Here is a 9,070-nt window from a genome sequence, read left to right as displayed (position 1 = left end):
GAAAGCTGCTCTTTCCAAAATCCTTTTTCACGTTTAGGTGAAACCACTCCTCAAGCTTGACAAGAGCAGCTGACAGCAGGAATGCTTAGACTGGGCTCCTCATGCTTGTTTGTGATCTCTTGCACAACTAGCAGTGTCATTACTTCTGAGAATTGCTAATAAAGTCTCTCACCAGGGCTTTCCCTTTGCTTGCGTGCGGTTTGCAGCCACATGTATGCGGCTGGGCGGGGAAATGCAGTGGCAGGAGCTGTGCTTGGCATGCTTCTGTCAACAGCAGAAGTGGGAAGAGCTGCAGCCTCTGGGGGGTAACTTTCTTTGGTGAGACTTTCAGCTGACTTTTCAGGCCCAAAAAGAGTTGATGAGACTTTGTCTAAGTACCTAAACATTTAGATACATGTGAACTAAATAAAACCACCAAACCATGTGCAGTTTATTTGAGGTTACAATAGCTTAATTTTTTAAGCATCCTTGTTCAAAAATGAGCAACAATCCAGCCTTTAATACAATTCAGCCTTTAATAGAGTGTTGAGCTGCGATTCATAGTTGGTGGTAGGAGAAAGCAATGAACTAATTGCTTGGATCTGGTCAGCAGACAGTGAAGCAGCTCCCTTGTCCGTGATACTATGCCCCTTCCCTTTCTGATTATTCACTAGGAAACATCCTACAGCCCCATTCATAAAGTCCAGTAATGACCCAAGAAATGTCAGGAGTATCTGCCGAAAGAGTGGGAGGCTGACAGAGCAGCACATTGTGAGCCTGTGAGAGCAGCTCTGCCTTTCCTCTGGGGTTGTTTTCAGTTCCTTTGTCAGCTGATTACATGGTCTTTTATAATTTCTAATCTACAGAATAGAGCTATTTGCTTGTGGATTATGTGAAAGTCACAGGCTTATGCAAAAGAAAAACAAAATAATTTGAAAGTGGGTTCTGTTGGCAAAAGTTAGGTGGTTTAAATCTAGTTTAGGTGGGTTTTTTATTTATTGAAGAGGAGTTTAATCTAGGGGTATGAAGGAAAAACCCCCAAAACTTCTGCTGGTCTCTGAAATTCCAGCCTTATGGCACTAATTCACCAGTGCCTCCGTGCATGTGACTTATGTTTTGCTGAATGGAAGTAATTTATTTAAGACTGACTTGAGGTTGGTTTTATGTATTTTGGTGAATGGGAATGGTGTTAAATGTGTGCTAAAGTCCTTTGCCAATTTGATGCCTGTACATGTTAAATACTACAAACATGTTCATTACATTTCCTGTCTCCTTTATTGTTGATGAGAATAGTCCATACTTATCCTGATGCTTTTTATGCTTGTGGAAGTGGGCATGGAGTTTTTGCACAACAAGGAACTGTGAGTTTAGGGTTGGAATATAAACAGAGTGGGCTGTGAGGAGTGTTTATATTGGTATCCAAACTTCTTTGGACAAACCTGGGTTTGCAGCCTCTAGCAGGGAGAAAGTGTTGAGTTGTAGTAGAATGTGTATGTATGTAGAAATGTATAGAAGAAAGAAGTGATGAATTTGAAAATGGTGCTACTGAGCAGTATCGTGTCTCACGGATTTTAAGACTGAAAAAAGTACCTTGAGATGATTGGTATCCCTGTCTGTGGCAGGGGTTTGGAGCTCTGATCCTTGGGGTCCCTTCCAACCCGTGCCATTCTATGGTGTGTGGTGGAAACAAGGGAAGTTCTTGGCAGGCAGAAGAGAGTGAACCAGCAGGAGGGATCTGAAATTCCAGCATGCATGGAGGAGGGAAGGGTTTGCTCAGCTGTATGTAAAACCTCCCTCAGCTCCTTGCAAAGCCTCTGTATGACTTGCAGATGTGACTAGGTGTGTGCAGATGACTGGTATGATTTATCAATATGAACTTTGGAAGCTGGCTTAAACTCCTCTCCCTAATACCTCCAGCAGGTACCCTGCTATCTGCTGTGCAAAGTGGACCGATGTATATCAAACAGGCACACTTTATTTTTCTTGGGTCAACATTTCACATGGAGTTGTAGCAGGATGGTTTTGTTTGTCTTTCATCAAACCTCTTATTAGTATACTTCTCTTGGGGGTGGGGAGTGAGCAGTAATGCCAGAATAATAGGGTCTGCAGCAGAGGGTGGTGTGCTGATGCAGCTGATTCTGGCTTCTTAAGAAATTGCTCTTCCACTCATGCAAATGAGCTGTTGGAACAGAAGAAAACTACTAAACAGAAGGGCAACAGCATGTGTGATGTGCCAGTGCAAGAGGCAAGTGGTGTCAAGGATAGAATTTGTCTTGAAACAAAAATGAGCAGACCTTAGCCCCATATAACAAGACTTCTGATTTCTTATTTTGTTATGAAAGCTCTAAAAAACAGGAAGTCATTTTGGCTTTGATAACTATTAACAAACTGTTCCAAGAGACATCTCTGTGCTTGTGGAATTGGTGTATTTAGAGGCTTCAGAAATGCTTCTTGCAAAGCTTGATTTGAGAAGATTCTTGCTTCCAGTTTAAGGTTTTCTGGCTTGAATAGGTGTTAAGTTTACAAACTGGGGTTTCTGCTTCCCATTATAAAACAACCTGCTGTCTATTTATAGTTTATTCTTTGTTGTCTGCAGATTATGCAAAATGAATGATCTTGTGTACAAATAATTTGATAATTTCCTTTTAATCTGGAAATGGGGGTCTGTGCAAGCCATCTGGATGCCCACCCTACTTGTGCATTAATCCCATGCTCTGAGGAGAATGTGATCCAACGTAGAGAGAAGCATTCACCTTGCAGAAACCTCATAGAAAGCATCTTGCTCCATAATTGCACTTGAGAAAAAAATTAAAAGGAACTGTTTGTGGATGCATGTGACTTTTTTCACCGAATGAGAATAGGGTGCTTGTCTTACAAAGGCATAAAAAAACCCCTTTAGTATGTGTTCTGCTTGTGCTTTATTTTAAATGCTTCCCTCAAAGTTTACCGCTTGTGTAATAGTAGGGTTTTGTCTCCAAGACTACAAAGTGGTTTGCAGACTGTTTATGTAGGGATTACTTCATTTATCTCTTAGCTGTGTCAGAATTTGACAACTGTGTCCCACAATAATGCATGAATATTTTTGGTTAAATAATCTACATCATGAGGATCGAGTTCACAAATCCAGACTCACCCACGCTGTTTACATGAAGACATTTATTCAGGTAGGAGTTTAGATTCAAGCCTGGAGTGGAGAAGCCTATGTATGTTTTGCCCCAAAAATGAATTCTTAATCTGTGGAGAGACTTCAGATCTTGTGACCATACATGTTTTGCTTCTGCCTGTGGCCCCTATATGCTGGAGCCCCCATCTTGACTTCTGTACAGAACTAAATCCTTGGGATGGTCCAGTTGTTCTTGTGTGTCAGAAGCTCCAAAGAGTTAAAGACTGCCTTGACATCCTCAAGATGCTCGTGTTGTCACATTGTGTCACTTCTCTATGTTGTGGTGGGCAAGATTACTGGTCATGGCTTTCATGATGAGTCAACTCAATATAAAAGTAGTTTATAGCTACAAAACATCAGTCTATTTATATACAGATATTTATGTTGACCCATAATGCTCTGTTTCTTGTCTTGAGTCATAAGGCCAGATTTCTGGTCTTTTCTTTTGTGATGAGCTGGTAGTTGTTTTCCCAGATGCTGTGCCTGTACAGCCCTTGTTTTCTGTCCTCCCAGTCAGCACCATCTTCTCTCTGGTAACAACCACAAGAGTCAGTTTTGTTCCTGCAGAAGGTCTCCATCATCATCAGAGGTTTGCCCTGCCTGGCAGAAGCTGCTCTGCCCCCTGTTTTCACTTGGACTCGCCCTCTAAGTCTAAGGGACATCAAAGGTTTCCCCCATGTGATGGAGGCTCCCTGGCCTGTTCCAGAGCAAAACAATGGCTTCCCTATATTCTGGGATCTGTGCTTGAAACGTGCCTGTCTGCCAGGCTAATGGGGCTCAGACCATTTCTGCTATAAAGGACTGGTTGTCTTTTGCGTAATGGCCTTTGATAGATATTCTGGGTGGGTACACCCTAAAATACAATGTAAGGAAAGAGTACAAATTGCAGCCGTGAATGCTTTGTTTGAGATTAAAATCATGTACTGTGGGGTTTTTTTTGGGGGGGAGGGAAGAAAATAAAAAATAAGAAAATAGGAACAAACTATATTGTGACAGTGTTGGTAGAGATCATGTTTTCTAAATCCCCCAGGGATCATGTGCTGGGGTGAGCTTGTAGTGTCAAGCCGCCTTTAGATAGACCAGGTAACAAAACCATTGAAGAACAGATTCTTTTTTTTTAAAATTGGAATGACCACTTAAATGGAGTCAGTGGTCCCAGGTGGTCTTGAAACTGGTAGTTTTAAAACTAGGAGAGTAAGCAGGGATGTTGCAGCTCTGTTGCTCTACACTTGGAATATATTGAGGAAGCTTGTTTGCAGACATCCTGCTGGCACAGTTCTCTGCCCTGTTTTTAGAAATCATGCAAGTCCTAGTTTTAAAAAGAGAACCTACTTTAGAAAATTTAATTCTGTGTCACTAGACACTTATAATCTGTGCAGATGGAAAGTTCTACTGTAAATGTATCCGTCTGCTAGCTACTCGGTGTCACATTAACTGCTATCTGACATTAACTTCTTGAATACAACTGTATGATCTTCAGCAATGTTGGGGATCACTTGAAGGGGAAATGCAAAATTAATCTAAAGGGAAAGGTGTCTTTATTTTAATTACTTCTGGGGTTTTTTCAGGATATTTGGAGTTTGTGGGGAGTTTAGTGTGTAAAGGTTAACTTTGCAGAGAAAATTAAATTAATTTTACATGTTTTCTACCTGAAAATGAAAATCATTTGGCTGAAACTGCATAAAGTTAAACTTGACAAAGGAATATGAAAGAATGAAATTGGGAGGGGAATTGGTATCTTTTGTTGTTTGAGATAGGGCTTTAATAATGGGGGTATCTCATACATATTTCACTAAAAGGAATGTACATGGCTGAGACTTTTGCCTGATATTGGGCAGGTTTGCATCAAATTTTGATGTCTGACATTAGCTCAATAAATAGCCTTTCTTGCGTTTTTTGTTGCTTTTTTTGCCTTATCTGTTCCTGAGGATTTCTGTTAAACTGCAAAGTTTCCTCTGTACTTTGGATTTCTTCCTGTAAACAGAGATGCACTGACTGCGAGTGCTCACGCAGCCGTGGCTGTGTAAGCTGGGAGACAGTAGCTCACATCATCACATATATTAAAAGCCAGAACATTCCTGCTTGGCCAGCTCTGGTTTTGACAACCATTGTTCTCTTTGTGTGTGCAGTATAACATCACAGGCAAATAAGGAAAAATTGATTTTTATTAATAACTGTGTGAATTGGAATGCAATAGTGTCCCAATTCTATTGCAGTCAACCTGAAAAGAAAATCCCTCCTGTCAGGATATTGACAACACACTCAACTAATGAAATAAGAGATGCAAGGGTTGCGTCACAAGAAATTTCTTATCAGCTAAATACACCTCGGGGCAAGCTAGAGATACATAGCTACTTTTAGGAGCTCATTAATTTTCTGGATGTATCCTTTTGGCTATTACATCCTGGAAAAATATTTGTTTCCTATCATTCAACTTCTTTGTTTTCAGATCACTTTGTAATGATGGTACTTGTTTGCTGAGTCCGAGTCTACCTACAAAGGCTCGTATTACTCCCACTGGATGGAGATAAATTATCTCAATCCACATATTTATATCTCACATGGGGAGCACTATCTGAAGTTGTTCCAAGTCATTGTCCTAACTCGCAAGAGAAATGTGGGTTAGCTTTGGGGTGCACTGCCTGAGCAGGCGTGAGAAGGTAAATTGCCCAGGCAAAAATGCTTTCTGGAGGAAAGCAATTTTACTACTCCTTTTATTGCTTTGATTTGCCACTTTTTGAATACAGTGATGGCAGCTAGCCTAGAAAATTAGGTTTGAAAGACAAAATCAATGAAGTTGCCCTCCCTTTTCAAGTTAAAAATAGTTTAAAACATTTCTGAAGTATTTGGTAGTGCTTCCTTGTTTCTTCTGTGGGTTTTAAATTAAATCTGTTAGGTGATGCAGCCTTGCTGCAAAGCAGCTTCAGCTTCTTTTTGTTTGCTCATCACTGCTAGTCAGAATGGAAGAATAATTTATTGATGTGGTACAGAAGTGCTTGATTGTTGCTTTAGGGAACCGACCCTTTCTTAGCACTCAGGATAAATGCTGTGAACATCTTTATAGTCCTGCCTGGTCCAGTCAGCCACGTTAACATCTTTGTGCTATATGGCAGGTCACCAGCAGTTAGCTGCCTTTGTGGTCTGGTGAACACAAGGGGTAGAAGTGTTATGGGCCATTCCCACCTAAATCATGTTATCATTGATGGCTGATGTCCAAGGGGTCAATCCACGCTGTTAATTTTAGATGACTCATTCTATTTTTCATTCTTAAAATGTCTTATGAATAAGTAGTAGTAGAGGAAGCCAATTGTCCCCAAACAGAGCAGATAAGGTAGATGATGATGTGCTGCCAGAGTGTAAACCAACTCACTACCCATGTTTCTTGACAGCAATTTGGCAGAGCACTTCATAGACCTAGCTTGAAGTTTACCAGTTCAATGTTCTTGTTTCCCTGAAACCATGTACTGGTGTGCTTGACTGGGGTAACTGGAGATGCCATGCAGCTATTTTCCTTTTAGCCACCTTAAAATTAGGCATCAGGTTTCAGGGATGTGTGCTCCCCGGCAGCTGGTAGTTGGGGCTGATCTCTGGAATTTACCTTGTCCCACCCTGCGGCAGCTGAAGTGGGGTGAGGCAAGTCCCACTCTGATCCTTCATTTCTACAAAAAGTTTGTCTCCTCTGTTGCTTCGCTTAGGGCTCTGCTTGTTGCTTTGGAGATAGAAAATGGCCAAGGCCATGATCGTGGATTAAGTGCTGGCAAAAGCCAAGCTGAAACTGAGCTGGGTTGAGATTTTTTTTCATCTAGGGAATTCATTAATTCTTTACTTCTGCGAAAACAGTTTTAGGCCAAAAATTTTGGTGTTTGAAAAAAAAAACAAGTTCTGATCTGAGTTTTATCACCTACTAGTGTAAAGCTCTGTAGAACTAAAGAGTGTTCTTCAGCTTCTCTAAATTGCTTTTCTTTCACCACTGTCACTTCCTCTATCCCCATCTTGCCCCTTTGCTCTGTCATTAGTGCTTTTCTTTGAACCTGCTCACCATAAGGCCAGAGCTCACCTGGCTGGAAACCAGCCCACCCCATAAAGGTGAAAGGAAGGTTGTGTGGCAGCTTTGGGATCATTGTGGAGTTTGAGAACAGATTCCTTGTCTGCCTGACTTCCAACTTGTGAAAAAGCCCTGGGGTGGTGGTGGGGGGATCATTTGGATCTGCAAAGGTTCAGTTGCAAGTACAACTATTTCTGCTGTGAAAGGCAAAAATTTGCTTGCTGTTTGCTTAGACAAAGGAGTCCCTCAGGTGATGCTAGTAGGTGTCACCAACAACCTCCACAGTAGTCATCATCCCCCTTCCTTTAGCGTCCTGTGTTGCTCAGTCTCTGACATCAAAGCGAAGGCAGAACAAAATGGCCATGCTGACTCTTGCATCCCTCTCTTCTGATGTAGGAAAGTGAAGAGCCTGCACAGGTAATTCTCATTCCCCTGCTAACTAACCAGTAGGCTGTGTTTATAAACACACTTTTCTTTTGCTACTTGACTCTGCCATGGTGTTGGAGTGGTCCCTTCTAGTTAATGCTGAGGGGTAAGGAGGATGAGGGATGGAGATACAACACTTAATTTACAGTGGTCACTTACTGCCTGGGGCATGGCAGCCTGCAGGCTTCCTTAAGTGTAAACTTATTTGTGGGAGTCTGGTGAAGCCTTTTGTGGACTAGTCTAGCCAAGAGGCATTTTGTCCCAAGGGGGAGGGAGCGAAATGCATCTGCAAAGTCTGCAGGAACTGTTATGGAGGCCTCGGCTTTGGATCTGCCTATACCTGTCGCAGGGTAAACAAAGCGCCCTGGGAGGACTCGGGGTTAGCTGAACACCTTGGTCACACACTAAGCAAACTATCCCCCAGGTGTGCTTGCAGAACAGACACTCCATCAGCGTCCTGTCATGCACAAAATGTTTATCCAATTTGTCAAGATAATCTTTCTTCAAATAAGCTCAGGTCCTAGGCCTCGGAACAGCACAATTTCAAGCAGTATAAAGTAACTCTTATTTTTTTTCTTCTTTGCTCACCATCCCCCCCCTCCTTTTAATCACTGTGTCAACTTTTCCTTGGCTTTAAGCAAACTGAAAGTAATTATATCATTCTCAAGTGAGTTATCTTTTGACTCAGTTAGCTGATTTGTAAGTTACTTCAAAATACTCCCAAGTTGTGGTATCCTTTTCCAAACCTACGTTCTCAGATGCTTCACGAAGTTGAGCTCATCAGTGACCCAATAATTTGTTTATACAGACACGTATATTAGCTAACTAATGATAACCAATTTAGGGCATTTGTAAAGAAATAGAATTTAGGTGTTGTGGGGTTTTTTTAACCTTAATTGTAGCTTTACCTATAGTTCTGGATTTCCCTTAGGAATTTAAAAGAGCCTGTAAGTTGTCATTTTCTGCTTGAAGCTGTCAATACATCTTAAGTTTATTCTGAAGTATGGATTAATAATAGATCAGGTGTTACTGCCTAAGACAATGCTCAATCTTATTTTTGACAGACAACAGAGTTTTAGTTTTATTGCATACAGAGTATTACTTCTGTAATCACTCACAACTGTCACATTGAAAGTCATTTGTACATTTTTTTCCTCAGCTTCCCTAAAGAACTGAGTGTATATCCAAAAATAGAAAGTTAAATCAACTTTTTTTTTCCCCTCCCCCCCCCCCCCCATTTCATTCATTGATTTCCTTCCCCCTCCCACCCTGGGTAATAGTACACTTAATTTAAGGTGGAACCAAACTTTATGTATTCTCTTACAGTTCTTTGCAGTTAGGATCATTAATGCAGAAGGACTGCTACACATTCTGTTTAATTTTTAAATTCAAAGGGTAAAATCCTGATCAGTTGGAGACAATGGATGTGTTCCAGTGGGGCTGTATGAGCCAGAAGT

The sequence above is a fragment of the Gallinula chloropus genome (assembly GCF_964237585.1).
Source record: "Gallinula chloropus genome assembly, chromosome: 8".
Lineage (NCBI taxonomy): Eukaryota > Metazoa > Chordata > Aves > Gruiformes > Rallidae > Gallinula > Gallinula chloropus.
This window is presented reverse-complemented; position numbering follows the sequence as displayed.